A 25,405-nucleotide genomic window follows, 5' to 3' on the forward strand; every position below is an offset into this window, starting at 1 on the left:
CCTGATGATAGCCTCTATGCAAGTCCAACTTGGGAAAGTAAACTGCCTCTTTCAACTGATCTAATAGATCATCTATGTGAGGAAGAGGATAACAATTCTTGATCATTATTTTATTTAGTGCTTTGTATTCAATGCACATCCTCCACGAACCATCTTTCTTTCTCACCAACATAATTGGAGATCCACATGGTGATGTGCTTGGACTTATGAATCCTTTATCGAGTAGCTCCTATACCTGCTTCTTGATCTCTACATTCTATAAAGTGGATAAAATTTTATACCTGTGGTTGTGACTGTTGTTTCATCACCTGATTCTGACCCCAAATCTTTTTGAATAGCAACAGTAGTCTTCTTTTTTCTTACCACCGAACTTCTTGGGTTTTAGCGCCAGATGCAAAGACTAGTAGTGTTCATCATCTTGCCCATCCTTCTTGCAGTGAGTGCATGAAGGATTGTCTTTTTGTACAGTGTTTGTCTTCCTCTCCTTCCATTTCTGCTTCTTCTTTTCCTTGTTCTTTCTTGTAGATGGTTTTGATGATCCCCCAATCTCTAGGTTCACTTTCTTGACTCTAGCCTCTAGATGTGTAGCCTGAACTGATACTATTGGAAATAATAATGGGGGGGGGGGGGGTGAATCAGTATTAGAAAATCAATAACTTTTTCATTTCCATGATCATATTCATATATGCTACTTCAGTTAAGGGAACTTGCATGTACATGCAACTGTGTTTAATGAAACTAGCATATATCCAGTAAAATTATGATTCAGTTAATTCATCATATGTTGATCTTTAATCAGTGCATCAAAACTTCATTAACCATATAAACAGTAACCAGGTGCAGTAAAAATAAAATAGATCATCACACATAAGAAACACACATGAACACCATGATATAAGGTGGAAACCCAATGCAGAACAAAAACCACCTACTACTATCTTCCTTTTAATATAAGAAAACCTGTTTACAATCTTGTATTGGTGCAAACTCATACCAGTACGAAGGAACCCACCTGCAGAATGCTACAACCTTCTCTCATTCTCCACCTACCACTGGAAGGGAGCTACAACCCCCTGGCTCTTGTATTAGCTGATATATTTACTAGTACGTAGGCGTCGGCCTATAGAAGGCTAAAACCCTCTCTTGTTTTCCAGTTGCTACTAGAAGGGAGCTCCAACCTCCTGGCTCTTGTACTAGCCGATATGTTTACCAGTACGTAGGCCCTGGCCTACTGAAGGCTCCAACCTTCACTCTTCCTCCAGGGACCACGTTTCATAAATTTTCATATTGGATACACCTGGATCACAACACCATACTATGAAGGCCACGTTTCATCTAATTTTCATATTGGACCCATCAACAACATTGAAGCTCAAAATCAATCGCCACTGTTATACAACAATCAACTACACCTGCATCATCAATCTCTTAATCACCCACAACTGAATCAGAATACTGTCATCATAACACAGTCACCAGAACACAGAGTAGAACCCAGAACTCTGCGACAACAACAAGATCCAACTGCCACTTCAAATATCATACTTCATACTGTATACGTGACTTTGATGAGTTGAACCAGTGTGTATACGCGTTTTTCCCAAAGCTAACCCGCGTACAAATTTGCAAATATTAACTCAAAACTTTGCAGCTATTCTAGACATCAGTCATACCCAGATCATAACATTTATAGAATAAAACATGCGTCAGTAAATCAGATCTAGTCTATCCTTGATCAAACCAACTAATGATAATACATTCAAAGCCTTAAGATCCTGATCCATCATCCATCATCCATCATCATCCACATAGGTGCATCCTTAGTTCAGATCAAGCACAACATCACAAACCCATAACTTGCATACTAGATCTCACACTTCATCAGATATTCAATACTTGCACCACTTGCACACCTTGGCCTAATGATCTTCTCCTCCTTATATAGGTTTAGGCCTCTCTCAATACCATGGTCCAAAATCACGTAGGACCAATACCTTGGACCCAATACCTGGGGTCAATACCTTTTACCAAATACCATGGACCAAAACTTAGTTTTGCAACATGTACGCACCTTTCCTTCTATGAAAGTGCATGTGTACATTATACGGTCTTTTTGGTCTTCTAACCTGCGTGTATATGCTCCTTTGTCACGGTGAACTTGCGTATACCTCTCTCTGATCATTAATTCTTTGCTATTGACCTACTGCACTATGATTTGTCATCTAAGTGAGTTGCCATTAAGGACAACATCTGTATCATAATGCCAACAATCTCCCTCTTTGGACTTGATGGCAACAACTACACCAAGTCACTCTCCCCATTTGACATCAAGGGCAAAGGGCAGACCAAGATATTATCTCCCTTTGATATATATTATGTTGTCCATACTCCCCCTGAGTATTGCTGAAATCTCTGATTGAGCTCCCCCTTTGTACCTACTAAGATGTACCAATTTGTCCATGCTCCCCTTGAGCACAAGGCGAGTCTGAAAAAATATTTTCAAGAGAATAACATGACTCTATAACTCAACTATGTGAGTATGACCTTCCTATCATCACTGACTGATACCTACATCAATCTCCCAGCCAAGTGGGGATACACCAATTTTGACTCATCCACCCAACCAAGTGGGGATATACCAAATGTTTCATCATCCTTCCCATGCATAGTGGGGTTACAGCTAAGGTCATTTCATGACCTTTTTATCAAATGATATACATGACTTTTAAAACAAATACCAGCAATCTAAACAAGACCATGATAGTCATCAGCAACTATCATACACCATATATGATCTGCATAATAAGCATCTGTCAACAACATCCAGACCTGTAACCTGCAATACCATTCTCTTGCCCAACCAACAATAAGTAGAAAGATGTATCATTTAGCCACATAAGCATCATCACCAAAGACTTCTAACCATAATGCCAACAATGCATTATTCGAAGCATATGCTCCCCCTGAACCTGTTCCATCTGTTCACTGTTAGATCTGATCATACATGTATCAACAAGAAGTATCAAGGCATCATCATCAATCAAATATACATCAAGTTAACTTGTGAGGATAAAAATCACATCATCAATAGATTGTAACAATCATCAAACAGAGCAAATAATTGACTGAACCATATCAGACCCTTTTTTTTAGTCTGTCCCACTGCTTTTCCTCAAACCAACATATACGCGACTGTGTAGCTTCGAACTTGCATATATACGCGACTTGTCTTCATGAAACTTGCGTATGAGATTTAGAACACTGAATTTTCACACTTTTAGCTCCCTCTGAGTCTGCCATGTCTGTATACTTTGCTATGCCACATCTTTCTGACTGTACTTCATTTTTCTTCCATATCTTTGCGTGTGATGATGTATTCTCCCTTTGGTATGGTGGCCGGATTTTGCTCATGCATTCCTTTGTTATATGTCCAAACTTGTTACAAGCATAACATCTCATATGTTTCCTATTCCTTCTATAGAATTCAATGGCTTTGTGACCAAACATATTGCAATAAAACAATATCCCTTAAATTATCTGGAAGCTAATGATCTTTCTGTGTGATGGCCTTGAACCATTCTACTTTTGCATCTTGCTGCAACATGTCCAAGATTATGACATACGTAACACTCAACATTATTCTTCTGAGAAAATAACCAACTATCACTTCCATGGTTTGGAGTAAAACATTTTCTTTGAAGGATTTCTTTCCTTGGTTGTTGATGGGGTTGACCCTTCATCTCCTTGTTGAGAATTTTAGATTTTATGTTAGATTTCCTTGCCTCACCTTGTGAGCTAGATTCACCTTCTACAGATTCATGAAAACCAAGACTAGTTTTGATGGTAGGAGACCTTTGACTACTAAGAATATTATCCAGAATCTTAGTACCGTATTTAAATCGTAACAATTTATCCTTTTCTTCTAATTTACCTTTTAAGATATTTACCTCAACCTTATGTTGTTCTTCCTTTTCCAGATATTGCTTCTTCAGGATTTCTTCAGCCTTTCTTCCTTCTTCCACTTGTTGCCTTAATTTGAGAATCTCATCTGCTTGAGGTAGTTCTTCATTCTGCTTATTTTTTAATGATATCACTTCATCCGGTAGCATTTGACTTACTTTGAAGGAACACTCCAACTGAGCTCTTAATCTGGTAACTTCTTCTTTGAGGGCACACTCCCTTTTGTTAACTAGATCTTGTTGATCTCTGATTTTATCTGATGCTTCTTCAACCTGCAGTGATTCGGAATCTGAATCCTTGCTTCTCCTACTGTCATTGTTCCTTTGAGCTATGTTCTTCTTCTGAGGTGCTTTCTTCTTTAGCTTCTTTCCCATTGTTTCTAAGGATCTCCTTCAAGCGATCAAGCTTCTACCAAAGGACCTGCTCTGATACCAATTGTTGGAAATAATACTGAGAGGGGGGGGTGAATTAGTATTAGCAAATCAATAACTTTTTCATTTCCATAATCAGATTCATATACGCTACTTTAGTTAAGGGAAGACGCGTGTACATGCAACTGTGTTTAATGAAACTAGCGTATATCCAGTAAACTTATGATTCAGTTAATTCATCATATGTTGATCTTTAATCAGTGCATTAGAACTTCATTAACCATATAAATAGTAACCAGATGCAGTAAAAACAGAACAGATCATCACACATAAAAAAAACACACATGAACACCATGATATAAGGTGGAAACCCAATGCGGGGCAAAAATCACCTACTACTATCTTCCTTTTAATATAAAAAAACCTGTTTACAATCTTGTACGGGTGCAGACTCATACCAGTACGCAGGCACCCACCTGCAAAAGGCTACAACCTTCTCTCATTCTCCAGTTAGCGCCGACTTATAGAAGGCTACAACCGTCTTTCATTTTCCAGCTGCTACTAGAAGGGAGCTCCAACCCCCTCACTCTTGTACTGACTGATATGTTTACCACTATGTAGGCGCCAGCCTACTGAAGGCTCCAACCTTCACTCTTCCTCCAGGAACCACGTTTCATAAATTTTCATACTGGATACACCTAGATCACAACACCATAATATGAAGGCCACATTTCATCTAATTTTCATACTGGACCCATCAACAACATTGAAGCTAAAAATCAATCACCACTATTATACAACCATCAACTACACCTACATCATCAATCTCTGAATCACCCACAACTAAATTAGAATACTGTCATCATAACACAGTCACTAGAACATAGAGTAGAACTCAAAACTCTGCAACAACAACCAGATCCAATTGCCACTTCAAATATCATACTTCATACTGTATACGTGACTTTGATGAGCTGAACCAGCGTGTATATGCACTTTTCCCAAAGCTAATCTGCATACATATATGAAAATATTATCTCAAAACTTTGCAGCTATTCCAGACATCAGTCATACCTAGATCATAACATTTATAGAATAAAATATGCGTCAGTAAATCAGATCTAGTCTATCCATGATCAAACCAACTAATGATAATACATTCCAAGCCTTAAGATCCTAATCCATCATCCATTATCATCCACATAGGTGCATCCTTAGTTCAGATCAAGCACAACATCACAAACCCATAACCTGCATACTGGATCTCACACTTCATCAAATATTCAATACTTGCACCACTTGCACACCTTGGCCTAATGATCTTCTCCTCCTTATATAGGTTTAGGCCTCTCTCAATACCATGGTCCAAAATCACGTAGGACCAATACCTTGGACCCAATACCTGGGGTCAATACCTCAGACCAAATACCGCGGAACAAAACTTAGTTTTCCAACATGTACACGCCTTTCCTTCTGTGAAAGTGCGTGTGTAAGTTATATGCTCATTTTGGTCTTCTAACTCACGTGTATACGCTCCTTTGTCACGGTGAACCTGCGTATACCTCTCTCTATTCATTAATTCTTTGCTCTTGACCTGCTGCACTATGATTTGTCATCTGAGTGAGTTGCCATCAAGGACAACACCTGTATGATAAGGCCAACAGATACATCATCTAGGCTAGTGGGATTAAACATGAGAATGGTGTGCCTCAAATATCTATGTAGACCACCTATATACTTCAGCAAAGTTTCAGGTGAGTCTAGAGAAATGCCTAGAGTTAAAGCTCTTTTTCTAAATTCCCGGGTATAACTTTGTACACTTTGCCCCTTTAATTGGTGAAGATTTTTCCAACTCATCATTACTTGTTGCATATAAGCTAGTGGATAGAATTGTTTTTTAATGGCAGAAACAAATTCATTCAAGGTGGAAAGAATTTTACCATGCTTCTTCAAATCAGCTTGTGTCCTACCTTCCCACTACACTAGGGAAGTTCCTCCAAGGCGAAGGCTGGCCAGTTGAATCTTTCTCCTTTCTGAATTAATGTTCTACACCCTGCAATATACATCAATCTGTCTAATCCAATTATCTAGCTTCTCTGCATTTAATTCACCATCATAAATTGGCAAATAAAATTTCACATCTAATTTAATCACAACAGTTTTCTTCTTTTTCTTTTCAGGGCTAGTTTTATGTGAAGAAGATGATGATGATGGTGAAGATGGAGTAGATAGTGGAGAGGGCCTCTCTTCTTTTCCTTTGCCTTCTGGATGGCCATCTAGAAGAGGTTCCTCTGCTCCTTTTTCTATTTGAGATGCTGAAGTGCTTTCACCTCGGCCTTTCTTAAATTCTCGATACATCTCTTCCACCATGGATCTCATGGTCATGAAACTGTCCATGAACTGAGATTCTGATTCCAATGAGGTTTGTTTAGCCATCCTCCTCCTAGTATAGACTCTTACAATTTCTGGATTAGCCTCAACAAGTTCTCCTTCTCCTATTTTGAGCTTTGACCTAGTTAACATTCAACAATCCAGCATAAGCTTGTGTAACCTTAGCAAACCTAGAGCTCTGATACCACTTGATCTGAATATGAGTTCTTAGACAATTATTAAGGTATTACAGACTCATGTGCATGGATTTGCCTATATTAATTAGTGCAATGGATCGATAAGATTGTGAATAACATAGACAATGAAACAGTTAAAGAAACATAATAGACACACACACACATAACACAACAAGATAATCAAGGAGTTCACCCAACACTCCTGGGCTACTTCTCCTGGTCCAACCTTTAGTGGTGACCTCTTTATTATGTCTTCAAAAATAGAGTTTTACAAAAGTGAGCTCAATTTGAGTCTCACACAACAGATACAAAACAACAAGGCTTTACTTGGATCCCCCAAGTCTTTCTGAGTACACAGACTCTCCTCACTGACTCTCTGTCTCTGTTTGCTCTCTGTCTTAGCACTGCTTGTCCATGTCTTCTGTCAGTCTGTGGCTTTAAATCCAATCAGCGTTGTTTGTTCGTTTCCCCTTATCGGGCTCTCTGGCTGCCAGAATATGTCCGCTCGAATCCCCTTTTGAGCGTTAGTAATCATGGCATAATGACTTCAGGGAAGGTGGCCACCTGTTCTACAACAGAAGGGACCTTCAGGCCTTTGAAATCCACAAAAATAGCATTCTCTGTTTCAACAGAGAAATACATTAAAAACATAGGAAAATTCGCAAAACTCCCATTTATTGGACTTCAAATATCCTTAAATCCACTCTATACTCCTATAAGATCTACCTATATAGCACTATCGCATATCCACCGTTGATCTTAGTGATCTTGATCCAACGGTTGAGATCTATTTCAGGTGGTTCATGCGTACGAGGCTTAACTACCCGAAAAGGGTGGTTTTCTCTCTCCGGCGCCTGGCCATGTGGCAGCCAGTGTATGGCCTTAAGTGGAGCCCAGCCAAAACCACTTATCACCTCAGGCCCGCTCGAAATCCGCTCATTACGAAACTCAAAATATATATATGTCTACATGTATAAACCCTTTCGATTCTGGTTTCATTCTATTGGGAAAATTTCCTTTGCAATTCATTTATTTGGCGGAAATGCGAAATACAGAGGAAAATGCCATTTTCTGGATTAAAAAATATATAAAATATCGCCCATAACCCTATCGGGTCCGACTGTCACAAGCCATATTAACATCGACCCCGCTCCTTTGTGTAGCTCTTGTTATGTTCCTATACCAATAGGTGTCATAATTTTTGAATATCTGGGGTTAAATTTGTAATATGTACATACCTTTGCCTTCTGCAAATGTTTTCCATATTCAAAAAATCAAAAAAAATTAAAAAAATTTAAAGAGGGTATGTCCTAAAAGAAAAATCAAAGGACAAAAAGAATGAAAAAAAGGTCAAAAAAGATGAAAAACGAACCCCAAGAAAAAGAAAAAGACCATGAAAGTGTGCAAGTCCAAATGCCACTGCTATTGTACTTTGATGCAAAATAAAAAGATTGTGTGCAGTTTGTTACCTTTGCCACAATCCATGGATGGTCAAACAGTTTAAACTTGGCTATTTCATGTTTATAGATAGAGAATAAAATCTTACCAAACTGTTCAATCTTGGCAGATAAGTTGATAAGTAGAGTAAATGAAAGGAGCTCAACAGTTTAATCTGAGCCCTTGGATGTAATAAGGATAGACTTAGATAGATTTCTATTGTAAAGGAAAAGAAAAATGTTTTGATAAGGGTTTTCCAGCTTAAGTGCACCCTAATAAAGAGTAGAAAAAATGGTAGGATGAGTAGGTGGGTAAGTAGTTGTATGGTTGTAGAATTATGGTGATTGATTGGATAAAATCATGTCATTTACTTTCATCATCAAGTTGCTAGAAGTATGGATGATAATGGAACATTTACAACGTCAAGTGATTAATTTCCCCATTCATCTTACCTTTAATTTCACTAAAGTAAAGGCAAAAGTACCTAAAACCTTAAGCTAAAGGGGCTTAGAGCATTTCTCTGACTTCTGGAGGGACTAAACCCTCGGCCCAAAAACTTATAAGGTCTAAGTACTAAAATCCCCTCACCAACATTCATCCCCCTCCATAATTCATTCATTTCATCTAAAAAATCCCTTTTCCTAAGGTGAAATCACCATTTGCCTAAGGAAAATAATTAACCCTACATAAAACCCATTTTTTCCACAAAAAGCCCACCAAAAGCATTTAGCCTAAGTTATAATGTGTAGGTGTGAATATGTAAATAAATGTTAAACACATTATACTTAGCGCAAAAACCCACTTTTCCGCTTTCATGTCATATTAACTTTTAATTTCCATTATATTTATTTAACTCCGGAAAATAAAAACCATTTCCCGTATATTTTATTTAAATCCCATATGATAAGTATCGCACCCCAAGGTTTGAAATATAAACCTTATTAGTAAGTTAATTAAATGGATTAATTAGTCGATAAGCGACTAATTAAGAACCATAACCCTCTACCGAAATAAAGAGAGTAATTAGTCAATCAGGGATTAATTAAATCTGTCCCCACCAATCTAATCGCCCCTAATGTCATTAAGCCTCCCTAATCCACATCTAGTTAACCCGTCCGCTCATTAAAACCCTGTCGGGCCCCTCCATTAACTCTCCAGTCAAATCATCGGCCCGATCACCATGCCATTTGACCCCTTCAGATCCAATGGCTGACACTCATATCGGGCGACCTCCAAAGGTTGACCTTTACCTGCCCGATGTGAGCGGTTTCACTGTTCACCCTGCCGCCAAAACCACTTATCCCAAAAAGCGGTGCGATGGATTCCGCTTACCGCCTCTGCATACCACCTTTGCTACACGCCAAAATGTCACATCCCCCAATTGGCACCAACTGTCGTTTTCCCAATATACCCGCCAATATCATTGACTTTACACATAAAACCAAAAAACTTATAGTTTTTTTGTTTTTTATCGTGAAAAGAACATTCTGACTTCCATGCAAAGCACATAGTATGTTCAACTATCAACCTGCTGCCAATCGTCAACTTTACACAGCTGCTGAACTCCATACCACCTTGCAAACCCATGTGCTTCCTGCAAATAGTGCACAACACCATTACTCCATTCAAACAGCTGAAACCAGGTATTTACCCCATTTCCACTGAGAAACCCTATTTTCTTGCCAAACCTAAGCTAAATTTCTTTAAAAACTAAGTAATTTAGTAAATTAAGCTACTTGGTGATCTTGAAATACTTCGTAATAGACCAATTCATCCCAATTTCTCTGAAACACTTTGCCCCCGTCCTTGAATCCACAAGAACCAAGGATGGACACCCTAATTGCATTGAATATCATGCCCATTACAACTCCTCACATAGATTTAGACCATCTCCCACTTGTAGACAAATATTTCTAGATTAAAGATACCTCTGTCTCAAAATCCCCTTTGAAACTATTTTGCAGATACAGAGACCAGTACCTAAACCATGAAGACTACATTGGACTTTGGGAATTAGGTTTACCAAAGTACTAGTTCCCTAGAGTGCATATATTCCCAGAGATTGTACATTATTGCCACATGAACTATGATCCTATCCAAAGGGCAGTGAGAACCCCTGACCAGTCTATTCTGTTTACTATCACTTCTAAATCCATTAACCAAATGCTACAATTACAACCAAGCCAAAGTCTGACTCCTCTTTCCATTGGAGATATGCTGAATAGATACCCTACCCTTTCTTCAATCAGACTTGCTAGGTTGTACTAGACCTTTATCAGAGAAGAGCATTACACCCCAAAGGACTCCCCCCCTTATCTATGGACTATATTCTCCAACCTTGGCCGAGACATCATAGATTTGATATCCAGTGTGTTAGGCTACACCACAAGTGAATTTGTTGATGAAATCATAATATCATTCATGTCCATCTACTCTCCTGGCCAACCACCAGCCATCATGTTTGACTATGCTAAGTTTATTGCTAACAAAATGCATGATCAATTCATGAGGTTGGAAAATGAAAGAGTTTTCAAGTGTTCTTAAGTTTTATATCATTTATTCTTGTATTACCAATCTGGTAGATTTCCAATTTCCCTCCAAAAGCTTGATACTAGAAGCAACCCCAGATAAGTGATCTTATGGACTTCATTGATCCATCGATTTGATTCTCAATACTCTTATACAGATTTCATATACCTCTTTGTGTACCCTGTGACAACCATGCTACTAGGAAGCCCTCCACCTAGAATCAGTGTAGACATCAGGAGGGTCCTATAGTTGTCAAAGCAATATAAAGTGGGGGATTGGTACTTGTACCAAAACCACACTGAAATAAGAATTTATGGATGTGAATTGCCACCTTACAAATTTCGAAAGTACCTCCCCATGAGATTATTTGCTTTGGATTACTACAGACAAATGATCAATTTAGGTGAGGCGCACTTTGTGAAAGCCAAGAAGAAAGCACAACTTATAATAAAATATCAACTGGGCCCATTCATTTGTAATAGTAGGGAAGTAGGAAAGGAGGCAGTTGAAATCCTCCAAAGGTTGAAACTGAAATAGAGTTTTGTATGGAATTATGATCCCCTAGACTTCATTTTTAATAGGAGACAAAAAGAATAAATTATCTCCATACATCCACCATAGAATCCCTGAAATTGAACAATATGCTAATCAATCTGAATGGGTGGAAGGCACTTTGATAGATCGAGATAGCACAGAGGTTACTGTTGATAATGTATTAATAGACTTAGACAGAAGACTTGATGATTCCTTTGTACAGGTGCCAGGATAGTCGCAATCTCAGAGGCAATCCTAGGGACACAGTGGGCAGACAGCAGAGGCAAGACCATCAGGGCAACCGAAGTCTTCAGATTAAGCAGGGTCATTAAAGCAACCAAAACTTTCAGATCAGCCAGAAGAATCTGAACAACCTGAAATTTCAAAGGAACTTGCTCAACCTGAAAAAATCATGAGAAATCCTCCTGTTTTGCAGACTCCTCTAAATGAGGAGAGGAACCTCAAAAGGGATAGAGATGAGGCAGCTCCTTCCAGCAGGCATGTTGCCCAAACCTATGCTAAGAGGCAAAGTTTAAATCCATATTCAGAGCAGGAATAAACTGAAGAGACAAAAGGAACTTTAGGAGTAGAGAGGACAGAAAGCAAGCATACCACTCCTTCAAGAGGGACACAAGAACCTTCCACCTCACATGCTCAAATGTTGGAAAGGCAACAGAGTGTGCAAGTATCCTCCTTCAGGGCTCCTGCTGGACAGAGCTAGATATCAAGGAAAAATACAAGGAAATCAAAGAAAGGAATGAAAGGTTAAAGGTGCAAAGTTATGCACATTATTTGAATATGGCTCCAACAAACCAAACGAGGCTAATGTCAGCCTTTCATATAAAAGAAGGTAAGATGCATATGAGTTTTCTGAAGCCAACCATACAACAACCTAAATCAATGGGAGATTACCTAAAAACAAATTTTGAAGTATTGGCAAAGGATATCCATCCTATTGACCAAATAGAGTTACATAAGAAAACTGGTGAAATGGTCTATTCCACCTTGACCAACAAGGCAATGGCAGCCCACCAACTTCAAAATTCACTAAATAACATCTCAGCACACTTCCAGTTGGAAAAGGCCTCTTCACAGGCTAAAGACACCAGAATAAAGTCCTTAGAGAACTTGGTCATAGAGATGGGACATGATCCCAAGGATGTGAAAGCAGCAGAGAAGCTTATAAATAAGAAAAACGATGACATAGCTGCACTAAAGAAGTAGCTTAAGATTCCTCCTCTTCATCATCCTCAAACAGCTGAAGTGTTGGAAACACAGAAGGAGGAAGAGCTTATGGACCTAGTCCTTAAGTTGAATGACCAATTAAAGGAAACTGAAAAAGAATTGGATAATTTGATACAGTCAAAGCAGAGTGAGTTGGCCACCACTCCTCAGACTGTAATACCTACAGTTTCCACAGCAGTGCCCTCCACCTTGGCTACTGCATTAGCACCAACAATTCCACCAGCAACTGCTTTGCCAGTAACAGGTACTTCAGCAGGTACAGGTACATTGACAAGCATAGAGACACCAACAGAGAAAACTGCAGAATTGATCAAGGCCATGGAAGAAATGAGTATCCAAGCCACTGAGCTCAAGAAACTTAGCAAGAAAGTGACAAGTTTAGAGACCAATTGTAAACTTGCACAAATACAACAGAAGTAAGAAGCTTAGAAGAACCAAAGGATGGTTGAAAGGATAAAAACCCTTGAGAAGGACTTAACACTACAAGATCCATTGGGAGATATGAAAGAAATTCTTTGGGCCAACATCATTGATTCCATCAATGATGTTTGGCCTTCTATTCATATTATTTTTGAGCAAACAGAATTAGTCAAAATGGCTACAGAGGCAATCCACAAGACAGTGGAAGAATTGGGAAATAAACCTGAAGAAGCCAATCAGTTGATCACCTTTTTGAACAGCAAAAACAAATATCAGCTTGATGAATTGGAAATAGAGGACAGAATGGCAACAATCATAGAAATCAAAAAGGTTCTCACTAAAAGGAACTTAATGCTAAATTTGGAGAAAAGATGTCAGAGCATCCAAGCAGACATTGACAGCTTCATGCTGAAATATGGCATCTTAAGAGAAAAAGGACTTCCCAGTCCTATGGTAATAAACGACAAACTGATGACCCAGGAAGATTACATTGAAAAGTTAAACAAGCTAGCCAAAAGCCAAGCTAGTACTTCAGGGGTGAAATCTTTGCCCACTGGAAAGGTGCTTTATGATGGCCTTGAGAATCTGTTCTACATAGAACATGAAGTTAAGCACTTGTTCACAAGCAAACCGAATATTTCCAAATACACAGAAGCTAGTGAAGTTTGCAGAAAAATGATAAGGATGAAATTACCTAACAGTGAATGGTGGAAAAACTTGACTGATTTACTATAAGTTACTGTAGTAAATCTATATGGTAAAACATGGTTGTCAGGTAAAATAGGTAAAATAGGATCAAAGTAGAACAAGTAAAGAGTATAAGTAGGTAAAAGGTAAAAAGTGATTCCAACACATAACTACGAAGCAACTGCAAGAGCCTAATTTGAGTTACAACAGCCAGCACAGTCACAATAAAAGGGACAGCAAGAAAACAGTTCTCCATCTATCTATATCTTCGTGTTGAAGATATGTTTTGTTTCCTAGAATAATTCTCATATGGTTATGAGATATTTTGTATCAATTTTTGTATAAATACTTCACAAAATGAACTAATTAGGGTGGATTAAAATACATTTCTGTAGACATTTTATTTTTGAGCCATGGAGCTATTGTACTCAATATTGGACTGGTTTTGTTGGAAATGAAATAAATCTATGGACATTTCACTGGATTCTTGTGCATAGTTTGAAAAAATAAGTATCATCTTCTCGTGTTTAAATATTGTCTTCTCTTTATGTTATGAAATATTCATATGTGTTTCTTATTAAATCTGTAAAAGCAAACAAGGAATGATATCATCAGAATTAGCTTAAGTGCTCTCTGTTTTAACTGTTTGCTTTCTTTATGTTTTCTACTAAACTTCCTTGGTCTGGGAATTCTTAATTGCTCCCTTACTTCCGTAGTTTACCCCCCCTTTGGTCCATAGTAAATGATTCTTCATTGCCCTTTACTGCTGATCATCCTTACTTTCTTCATCTTAATCCCAGTTAAGGATTCTTCATTGCCCCTTGGCCCTGGTTAGGACTATTTCATCCATTTAAACCAGTAGATTTGCTTTTGTTGTGCTAACCTGCCCTGTGGATTCTTACCTTAGTGATAGATCAGATCCAGTTAAGCCTTTCTTGATTGACTCCATAGCCCAATGGCCTAAATACTTGCTCTGCCCATCTGTTTTCTTAATTCCACCACCCAATCAAAACAAAACAATCATGAACACTAAGAACTAGCCTGAAATCTTATTTAAAACAAAGTTAAATTATAAAGAGAGAGCCCTCTTTGGACTTAGGTTGGCTAGAACCCGAGTTTAAAAGATTAGGTTTGTGGTTAACTTGGACTATTCCTTCTTTGATGACTTCTAAGGAAAAAATCTGAGTGATAACATAGTGGCGACCATACTGGGGATTCAAAACCCTCAGTCTTAATAAACCTCTCACAAATTCAAATTTTTATTTTTAAGCATCTTAAAGGGTTATTAGAAGTTATTTCGAAAAAATGAAAATAATCATAAAAATATCGAAATCTGGCTTCAGGGAGAACTCACTATACCAGGTGTTAGCGCCTAGATCGATCTCACGCTGAAGGGAGGAGATCCTAGGGTAACTACAAACCATGCTTAACTTGGTAGCTAGCCCTACCAGGTCGGGATAGGGCTATCTCCTTGTCAATCTCAGTGAGGATGGTTGCAATTATGTCTCGAGATGACTGAAATGAATGCTGATTTTAGGCTAGGTATAGTAGATTAGGGTTTTTGATTTGATTTTTAGGTTTTGGTTGTGTTGTGCTCTACAACAACCCCCCATTTCATATCATCTTTACTTATAAATATTAACGTATGAAATGGGTCCCTTTAAAATTTAATTTGGTATCAATACTATTATGATCCAAAAAAATCCAATAAATGAATAAATGCACTTTATAAAACTTTCTGGGCAAACCCTTAAAAGAAATCATGTAATGATTTATCATTGCGATAAAGCGATCGCAAGATCGCATATCGCAATGATACATGAATTATAATTAAGCACCCCAAAAGTTTTCCGCCGATGCGCATTCGTCGCATTCGGCGATCGGCGATATTCCATGAATATGTTATAATGCCCCATGCCAATAGTCCCGACGCGATATGCATTCGGCGCATTCGGCGATCGGCGACACGCTACGACAGTTGTGATGTTCCCAAAGACTTGTCCCGATGCGATGCGCAATCGGAAATCGGATATCGGCGGTAATCTCACTCAAGTCTTATTGCACTCAAAGCTTTTCGCCGACGCGATATCGCGTTCGGCGATCGGTGATATCCAATACACACCATTAAAGCGCACTAATCACACCCCCGATTGCGATCCGATGAAGCGCGGTTTTCGACAAAGAGCCGTTAAGTGATGGGATGGCGCAATTCATTTGTAATAAAAGCTGGATCGCTCACGCAATCCTTCATCTATGCTCAACCGCCAAAACGTCCATTTCATGCTTAAGTGAATCGTTCACCCAAATAACGATATAATGGGCATTTAAGGAATGACAGATTGAAAACGGCTAATTAATAAGATCATGTCCTAAAATCTTTTTACGGATTGTATCCGCGCCCATTTTAAAAGCTAAATCCTTCAGTTACGCATCTATCCATATGTGTTGTATCACTTAAGAGTTTTTCATCGCTATCTCTGTGTATTACGCCCAATTTCCTCTTTGTGCAGAATTCATTCGCAGAAGCTAGGCCTGAGAAGATGGGAAAGAAGTCCAAGAAGACTGCAGGTGCTTCCGCAACACCAGCTGCAAGACAAGCGGCCACAAATAAGAAGAAGGGACTAATATCCGATACCACATGCACGGGGCTCACCAGAGTGACTTGGCAGGGCACTTATAACCTAATTGAAGTTGAGCAACCAGAAAAGATAGTGTCAGAAGCTAGTGTGGACTTACTCAAGAAGTCTGATGCAACTCTCAAAGATTTGGCCGACTCTTTCCTTCACAGGATAGCGGCCAGAGAACAGATTCTTCCCTATACAAACGTTGTGCGATGGGCGATTGAAGAAATCCCCATATTGGACAGAACTTTTAATACCAGAGATGGAAGGATTTTCGGATCATTCAAGCCAGATGACCTAAGGCAAATGTATCATTTTCCTGAGCCAGAGAAAATATTTAACAAAGACTTCTTAGAGAAGTTCGCAAGCGAGAACGAGATCGAATCTGAACCTATCAAGGATTGGAGGCAAAATCCCAACAAACACAAGCACGAATCCTCCGATAAGTACTCGGTCGATTCTTTGGCTTCTCCTTATTGTTATGCGGGGATTATGATGTGTAGGCTGTGGGGATTGCATGATTCTGCCAATTTTACCATTGAAATGGTTCCTTTAATGGAGGCAGCAGTAAACAGTTGGATTATGGATTGGGCTACTATTCTTTCGGATAAATTAGCAGTAGCTGTTCGTGATTTTAGATCTCAGACTGTTGTTTCAGAAAGGAAAATGCCCCCGTTCTACTATAGTGCATATATCTTAGACACTCTTTGTTTCAATTCCGAATTTCCTGTTCTCGGGTGGAGGTGGACTGCACAGGACCCTTCACCCATTCATATATATCATCAAAAATTGTGGAAGTCTTCTTATAAAGACCACCCGTATCAAATCTGTAATGGTTTCATGGTGCCCATTTACTATTCCATTTTTGATAAACCCATTTCAAAAATTTCCTATCAAGCTTCCTTTGATTTACCAGCAGTAGCAAGTTGGTTTGGAGAATAAAATTTCACCTATATCAGAGTTTTCGGCAGTAAAGCCGACCCACATGTTCTTCCTCTATATGTTCCAGATAAGCTGCTAGCAAGGGAGATTGCATATCAGATCATGGCTGAGAGTACTACACAGACTCTCAAAATAGAAAAGAAGAAAGGATGGCCATCTTTTCCCTTCAGATGTGGCGTTTATACTCTGCATGATCTTAAACATGCAAAAAAGGAAGCCACGAAGCTTCAGTCTTTAACGCTGGCCACGATCCCAAACAGACCATACAACCCAAAAAAGACTGCTTACAATGCATTTGAACAGGCCAAATTAACAAGGTTTGAGCATCAGAAGGATATGTTTGATGACCTGTTTGTTGCCTCCGAAACAATAGGTCATGTTAAAGAACTCGCTAGGATGCGATATAATGATGAGGGATTAACTGAGTTCAATAAATGCAGAGAACAGAGGTTGCAAACTCTGCCTCTGGATTTACTGGCAACAACCCCAGCAACATCATCAAGCCGACCTGTTCAACAACAGGAGGAGCAGCAGAAGAAGCAACAGGAGGAGCAGCAGAAGAAGCAACAGGCAGAAAGACAGAGAAAAGAACAGGCGGAAAGGCTAAAGAAAGAACAAGCCGAGAAACAGCAGAGAACACAAATGGAACAAGAAGAAAGAAAGAAGAAAGAACTGGCAGATAGGCAGAAAAGGGAGCAAGAAGAACAGCAAAAGAAGGAACAGGAAGAAAAACAGAGGAGAGAAAAAGAGGAGCAGCAGAGGAAAGAGCAGGAGAAAGAGCAGCAGAAGCAAACCACTGATGTCAATGTAGACACTACCATAGACCCCAAATTATTACAAGAATGGCAGCAATTTCATTCCATTATCAGTGGATTGGAATGTTCAAAAGATGGGGATACTTCTAAGACAAATGATACTCAGGATGTTACCTCTCCTCAGGTTCCAAGTGGAACCAGCGGCCCACCAAGTTCTAAAGAAGTTGAAGTTATTCCAAAAGACCCCTCTGACCAGATTATTCTACAGATAGAAGATATCCCGCCATTGGATGTTTTCTACAGCCCAAGACACAGGGCAGTTGTAAAGCGTTCGAGGAAGAGACGAAGGATCGATCAACCTTCTATCTTCCCCGAACAAACGGTCACGGGTAATGTAGTATGGAAGGAGGAATTGGATCCCTCTGATGACTTAACAAAGCTATCACAGTATGCAGGCGCTTATTCGGCGGCAACAATTGACAAAGCATCGGAGGTGAGCCTTCTATTGAAGAATAAGGACCAAGAAATCTTTGCGTTACAGGCAGAATTGGTTGAAACAAGGCAAAGGGCAGCACAAGCCGAAGAACAGTTGCTGGCGCAACAGTAAGAGAACAATCAGTTGACTCAGAAATTGCAAGCAGAAAGGCAAAGGATCGATCAAGGTGCGATCCAGAAACAAAAAGAATTGTCGGAGGCGTTGGAAAATTTGAGAGTGGCGAATGAGCAAATGATAAAGACCAAAGATGAGCAAATTGCTCAAATGTCATCGCAGCTGGAAAAGATGAAGGGTGCATCGCAGGTAAAAGAGTTTAAATCAGAGGCATTATTGATAAACAATGCATTGATATCTCAGGTCAGACTCTTATGTCAACAAATCGCTCAAGCTGAGTCCCTATGTGAGCTAACTACAGCAGTAAATCAGCAGGTAGAAAAGGCCAGAACTGAACTAGATCAAGCGGACGAAGCCATTACTGCATATCTTGACTGGCAAGATACTGATTTGGGAAAAGCAGCAAAATTGCCCAGGATTAATGAAACACAGAAAGATATACTTTTCACAGAATGGCACACTCAAGTGATGAAAGCAGAAAGGGCAGCTTCAAGATGTAAATCAACCGCCAACAATCTAGTGGATCTAGTCAATAACACTCTTTACCTGGCCAATATGATTTCTCAATGTACACCGGGAAAGATAACAACTCCAAATACATTAGAGCAAACATGCTACCCTGAATTAGAAGAAAAAGGAAGATTAATTGCTGGAGTTAAAAGCTTATCCTTAGATGCATATTGGCTCTTTTTAATCAAGCCACATACACAGAGATCTGCCCTAAAGTGCCTTACAGACGCAATCGGGTGTATAATTCCCGATATCCAAGATGCCACCTACGCTGCACAGCTCAGTTCGCGCCTCAACAAACCTCCGGAAGTTGAGCCAATGCTTGCAATTAATCAGCTCAGATTCAAAGGAAAGCAGCCGACTTAATGAGTCACCCTCCCGCTTGCCAGATCGCCAGCCAAAATAGGATCAAGAGTTATTGATACCAGTTTAGTAGCATTTCTGTTTAGTAGATATTTAAATTAGATTAGTATTTATAGACCCTTTCATTGTTTTGGAAAGGGTCGTAAAATTTTGTAACAGACTTAATAGGCTGAAGTTTGCACTATTGTGCTTCGGTCACTATTCTTTTATAAAATTGGACCAGTTGTTCTGAATTCGACATTAAATTTTTAATGCAATTGCGCACTATTGCCTTTGTTGAGGACGATTTCTGTGTTGAAGGAAGAACTGCTAATAGCGATTGATATTTGGGAATGTGCTGCAGCTCATATGGTACTTTTATCTACGTCTGAAGTCATTCTTTTTGTATGAATTGTTATGCTATATATTCTTGCTATTGTTGAATACATACATGCGCTGTAACAGCAAATCTCTATCTCAGCCCACTATTGGATGTTTTGCGATTTGCATTTTCCTTTAATCATGTATGTAACAATGATATAAATGATAAAGTGTAGTAATTTCGCTGTTATCACTTTGTATAACTATTTATGCACAACAATCTTTAACAATTTAATATCTATGTTTGAAGACAGAGCCATCTATATGTTTGTCTAAAAGCCCAGATCATCAAACGCTACACTTTAGAAATTGATGAAACCCCGGGGTAGATTATAGTTATTATATTCCTGTCGATAGTTGTAGTTATTCACTTATCACTAGCATAATCTATAAGTCGCTCATCCATCCCATTTTATCTATTTTTGGGAAACTGGTCCCATTATCCCCAGTCGGAGCCACTATTCCAAACGGAAAAGGAGTTGTACTAAGGTCTGGACCGGGTGGTTTCCCCTATGTTGTTGCAGCGATTTTCGAGGCTTCAACATAATTGGCGCTAGAAGGAGGGCTCAACTGTGAATGGCACATAAGTCCAAACCTATAAGCCATTCTAAGAGAAATTCTCCCTCCGAATCCCCTCGACCTTCCCATTTGCACACTGGTTCGCCGGTATCCAAACAAGGAGAAGGGGAATCAACTACCACTGCTCAAACCCATCATACCACAAAACAATTAAGTCTTGAATCACCTGAAGTCCAGTCTCTAATCCATAAACTTCAGAGCTTCTCGATTTCACCACAGAAATCTGAGGTATCAGAAAGCAGTGCGACTTCGCAGTTCAATCTAACTCATCCTCTCACCAGACTTCAAAGCGAAAAACTTGGTATTGAACCCACTGAGTTCCCTTTACCCAAAAGGAAAAAGGCGAAGAAAATTACTGAAGGATCTGATAGTGAAGAGCTTTCATCCACGTCCTCCATTGCATCTTCCCCTCTGCGAGGTCAACCATCCACTCCCCCATTACAAATTGTCGTTCACCAGGGATTAGAAGCCTCAATATCCCAACCTGTTCACTCCTCATCTTTGATCCCTTCCCATACATCTGGAATCCCAACAGTAGTGTCAACCACTGTCGCTATCACAATGGCAGACCCATGGACTAGGCCAGGCGCAGTCAACATGCCTGCACCATTGCATGATCTACCAGATGCTCCTGAAAAATGGCTGCCTAAATTTAACCCAGATGACGGGACCCAGGCTGAAGAACACATCAATAATTTTATGTTAGCAATTAACTTAAAAGGAGTGACAGAGCAAGATGTCGTTGTAAGATTCTTCCCCTACACCTTACAAGGATCAGCAGGATCCTGGTATTTTTCCTTACCCTATGGTTCAATTACCAGTTGGAACACATGCCAAGAGCAGTTTCTTACCAAATATGGAGATGATAGGTCCTTAGCTACTTTAATAAATGACCTCTCCAATCTGAGAATAGAGCATAGGGAACCAATAAAGGAGTTTAATGCCAGATTTAATAAACTCCTGAATAAAATCCCTACCGCTTCTAAACCAAGTGAACAAATTCGAAGCGAATGGTATATTACCGCCCTACCTGCCAACATAGCTATTTTTGTAGACAGGGCTGGGAAACCTACCTTAGCTGAAAACATGAGAGAAGCACTTGCTGTTGAAAAGCGCATCAACGCTCTAGAAAAGAAAGCTGCTTTGGAAGATAGAAAAGCTAAAAAAGTCTCATTTAAAGAGGATTCCAAGAAGAAAACCCCAAAGGACCTGTACGACATGGAAGGTTTACAAAAGGTCCTTAAAACGCTGTCTAACGAAATGGTCGAAATAAAGAAGCAGGTGGCCGAAACCTCAAACAAAAGACCATTTAGGACTTTTAAGAAAACTGAAACAAAGCCGCCCAATGTTATATCTAACGCAGATTCAGAGCAAGAAGAAGAGGAAGAGGAAACAACCTCACAAACCGATGATGAAGAAGAAGTAGCTGAATGCCACGGAATGTGGGATTTTATACTCCCAAACTCTGATACCGAGAATGAAGAAGAAGCCTTTCCAGTTACTACAAGAAGTAAAAGTACTTCTGAACCTGCTCAGGCAACTTCAAAGAAAAGGAGCGCAGGTGCTGCCACGACAAAGGAAAAAGTTCCCCCAAAGAAGTCGCCTGTAGTAGTTCCCCAAAACCAGCCTTCAACTTCTAATTCTCCTTCAACATCCAAGACATTAGTGGTATCTGATTCAATGGAATATAACATTGTTGATGACATGAAGAAAACTAAGGCAAATATAACTATGTTTGAGCTTACTAAATTAAAGCATCAACAAAAATTACTTCTTAAAGAATTGAATGTTGTTCCCTCTACTCCCCTTCCCAGTGCAAGAGCTGCCAACGATTCAGGCCAGCCTCCTGCAGGTATGGTTGAAGCTACCGATTCAGTTCTAATTGGAGATAGATCGAATTCTCATACTCCACCCTTCCTGCTGACCTATGAGATTTATAACAGAAACCTGCACAACTGTTTAATTGATTCAGGGGCATCATCTAATATAATGCCAGCTTCAGTTTGCTCTAAACTGAACATTGAACCCCAGAAGTCTGCTATTCATATTGTACAGTTAGACAGGACTAAAGTGCAGGTTGTGGGAGAAATTAATTCCGTAACCATCAGATTGTCTGCCGACCCCAGGATTGTACAGAGGATTGATATCTTAATCGCTGACATACCTGAATTCTACGGTTTAATTTTGAGCAGAGATTGGTCCGAAAAACTGCATGGGTACATTTCTACAGATTGGTCACATATGTGGCTTCCCTACAAGGGAAAGCCAAATCAAATAAGGATCGATCGAGAGAAACATATGACCCACACAGTTACCGAATTTGAGCAAGAAAACCAACCTGTTGCATTCAACAACAACATTTTGGGGAATTATTCGTCAGAGTCATTCTTTGGCAACTTTGTTGCCCAACCATCTCCTTTTTCAGTCAATCATTTTACATCTCAGATTGAAAATTTTTCACAAACTGATAAGTCCAGATGTTTTAATGATGCTGAGGAAAATGTAAATATCTTTGTTAATACTTCTTTATTTTGGTCTTTATATTTTGATGGCTCTAAGTCCAGCGAGGGCTCAGGAGCAGGTTGCATTTTGGTTAGTCCACAAGGAGAAAAGACAATGCTGTCTTGTAGGTTAGAATTTGAATGCACTAACAACACAGCCGAATATGAAGCTTTAGTCCAGGGATTATATAAAGCAATCGGCCTCGAAGTGAAATATTTAAAGGTATTCGGCGATTCGGAAATCATTGTCAAACAGGTGAGGAATGCAATTCATTGTCTTTCAAGTCACCTCAAGCATTATCAATCGCTAGTACAGGATCTTACCTCACACTTTTCAGCATTTAACATTTCTTCCATTCCTAGGTCACAAAACTCGGCAGCTGACCTACTAGCCAATGTAGCTTCTAAGCTTCTACCTTCTGAAGACTACAGCCTTGATAGATTTTCTGTAGAATTACTTTTTAGGCCTTCAATTCCCGACAATGTCACTAATTGGAGAGTATTTAACCATGATGAAGATATCTTGCAGTTTCTAACTTCTGAAAAGTCCTATGACAATCAAGTTATTGAGGAAAATGACCATGATCTACAGATGAAAGAAACACCTCAAGAAAATTCAATTCCTAAACCAGTGGTAAAGCTCGAAGATCTTTATGATATAAAAGACAGGTTTAAACCTGTAATTAATGCAAAGCTTCAAAGTTCTACCCTTAGGTTTGAATTGATAAATCTAGGCACTGACGATGATCCTCAAAACATCAATTTAGGATTAGGACTTTCCCAGGAAGAAAAGGAAGCATTTATTAAACTGTTAAGAAAAAACAAACAGGTCTTTGCTTGGAAGTATGATGACTTGAAGACATATGATACATCTATTATCCAGCATACCATTCCCATGCTTCCTGATCAGAAACCGATCCAGCAAAAGTTAAGAAAAATACATCCAAATTTGGAGAGCCAGATAAAGTCGGAGCTTAACAAGCTCTTAAAAGCCAAGATTATTTTTCCGATCCGACATTCAAACTGGGTATCTAATATGGTGCCAGTCAGGAAGAAAAATGGCGACATTCGAATCTGTATTGATTTCAGGAACCTGAACAAAGCGAGCTTAAAAGACAATTTCCCATTACCTACTATGGAGAAAATCCTCCAATCAGTAGCAGGCTCTGAATTGATGTCCTTTCTTGATGGATTCTCAGGATATAACCAAGTTCTAGTTCATCCTGATGACCAACTTAAAACCACATTCAGAACAAAATGGGGAACATATGCATATCAGAAAATGCCTTTTGGACTCATAAATGCAGGAGCGACATTCCAGAGAGCTATGGATATAGCCTTTAGAGGGTTGATTAATCGAACAGTAGTCGTCTATTTAGACGATATTACTGTATATTCTAAGAAGAGATATAATCATTTACATGACTTAAATCAAATCTTTAAGCGATGCAAGAGATATGGTATTTCTCTGAACCCAAAGAAGTCTTTCTTTGCTCTTGATCAAGGAAAACTCTTAGGCTTTATTGTATCCAAAGATGGCATTTATATTGATCCTGATCGGATCAAGGAAATTTCTGAAATCCCTCTCCCACACAATAAAAAGTCGATGCAGTCATTTTTAGGCCAGATTAACTTTGTTAAGCGATTTGTTCCAGATTTTTCTCAAATTGTATTACCACTTCAGACAATGATCAAGAAGAATTCAGTTTTCAAGTGGGGATCAGAAGAAAAGCAAGCTTTTGATGTTATCAAGCAATCAATAATCAATGCCCCAGCCTTGAATACTCCAAATTTTTCTAATCATTTTACATTGTATACCATTGCGTCCGATGTGTCTTATGCTGCAGTTCTCACGCAGCCAAATGCTCACAATTTAGAGGCACCCATATCATTCTTCAGTTCAAATCTTCAGGGTGCCGAATTAAATTACTCCGATGTAGAAAAACAAGCCTTTGCTGTATTTAAAGCGGTCAAACATTATAGACCCTTTCTTTTAAAAACCCATACAAAAGTAATAGTTCCTTTCCCGGCAGTTAGGCAACTATTAATCCAAAAAGAGCTGGGTGAAAAAAGGGAAAATTGGGTCACAGCGCTTCAAGAGTATGACCTAGAAATTAAGCCAGCAAAGATTGTTAGGGACCAAGGTTTTTGCAGGATATTGGCAGGAGCATCCAACATTCCAGAATCAAGCGATGCAGATCAAACTCAAGAAATTAATAAGATAAGTATTATTGATTCTGGATCTCAATATGCAGATTTAATCTTTTATCTAAAGAATGGTTATGCACCTCCGAATTTGTCTTACAAAAACAAAAGGGCCATTAGATTAATAGCGAAGAATTTTACAATCATTAATGACGTGCTTTTTAGACAGAATTACGATTCTATCTTGTTAAGATGCCTTGAAAAACCTG

Source organism: Pinus tabuliformis, chromosome 6 (assembly GCF_031772625.1).
Source record: "Pinus tabuliformis cultivar Carrire ecotype Pingquan chromosome 6, CPIR1, whole genome shotgun sequence".
NCBI lineage: Eukaryota > Viridiplantae > Streptophyta > Pinopsida > Pinales > Pinaceae > Pinus > Pinus tabuliformis.